The 1155-nt window shown below is 38.4% G+C and overlaps 1 non-coding gene across 1 annotated transcript; it reads left to right on the top strand.

Moving 5' to 3' along the window:
- The first annotated feature begins 219 nt into the window (after positions 1–219).
- LOC131241833 (small nucleolar RNA R71) lies at positions 220–325 on the top strand. Its single transcript, XR_009169401.1, has one exon. It is a non-coding gene; the product is annotated as a small nucleolar RNA R71 (small nucleolar RNA).
- The last annotated feature ends 830 nt before the right edge of the window (positions 326–1155 follow it).

The raw sequence follows: 1155 nt of genomic DNA, 5'->3' as shown, positions 1-1155 counted from the left end.
TACATTCCACCTTTCTCCTTTAATTGAGTTGGCCTAGACGTGGTGTTTGACTTTGGGTAATAGTCTCATGATTGTGTTTTTTCAGTAAGACTATCGAGGTAATTTCATACCTCGTCAACATTTTTATTAATGAATTCTCCATTACACATTGTCTCGACCATTTGGCGCATGGAAGATGTCAGTCCATCATAGAAAAAATTTGTAATGTGCCACGTTTCAAAGCCGTGTTGTGGGCATGAACTGCCAAATCCTTGAACCTTTCCCAACATTGGTAAAATGTTTTATCATCCTTTTGGGTGAAGTTCATGATTGCTTTTCTAAGGGTAATCATTTTATGATGTGGAAAGAATTTCTTTATAAATTCCCTTTGCATATCATTCCATGTGCCAATGGATCTAGGACGCAGTGAATGTAACCACGTCTTAGCCTTCTCTTTTAAGGAAAAAGGAAAGAGTCTCAGCCTGACTGTGCCCTCAGACACATTTTGAAAATATAAAGTGGCTCTGATCTCATCAAACTCTTTCAAATGTAGATATGGTTCTTCAGATTCAAGCCCATGAAACTTATGAAGGAGTTGGATAACCCCTGGCTTGATGTCCATATATCCTGTATTTTCAGAAAAAATCATGCATGAGGGCGTACTCACCCCCGTTGGTTGTAAATAATCTCGTAAAGTACGTGGTGGGGGTGCTTGATACACCTCATTCTCATCCTGAATGTTCTCCACTCTAGGTTGGGGTAGAAGAGGTTGGTTTCCAGCCATCACTTCAATTAACTCAGGGGATTTCAAGTGGTGTCTAGTCCTGCAATGGATAGTCAACCCTCAACCAATCCTCCTTCAGTCAAGAGACGTCGAGTGTTGTCATGGGCCCACTTGGGCATGCAACACTCGCAGCCCTCTATCAAATTCGAAACCTAATCCTAAGAAAGGAAATGAAAATCTAAAAAGAAAGAGAGGGTTGGAAAGAAGTTACCAATTTGGAGTCCCTCAGTTAAAAACCTGCAAAATAAAACAAGTCAGTTTCTAAAGAGAAGGTCTAGAAAAAAAAATCCTTAAAAAGAAAGATAGAAGTAAACTAGTTTCTAAAAGAAGAAATTCCTAAAAGAAAGTGGAAATTTCTAAAATAAATTAGAAAAGTCTTAAACTAGAAAGTA

Source organism: Magnolia sinica, chromosome 3 (assembly GCF_029962835.1).
Source record: "Magnolia sinica isolate HGM2019 chromosome 3, MsV1, whole genome shotgun sequence".
Lineage (NCBI taxonomy): Eukaryota > Viridiplantae > Streptophyta > Magnoliopsida > Magnoliales > Magnoliaceae > Magnolia > Magnolia sinica.
Note: the sequence above shows the minus strand (reverse complement) of the source record. Positions and strands in the feature narration are given on the sequence as shown.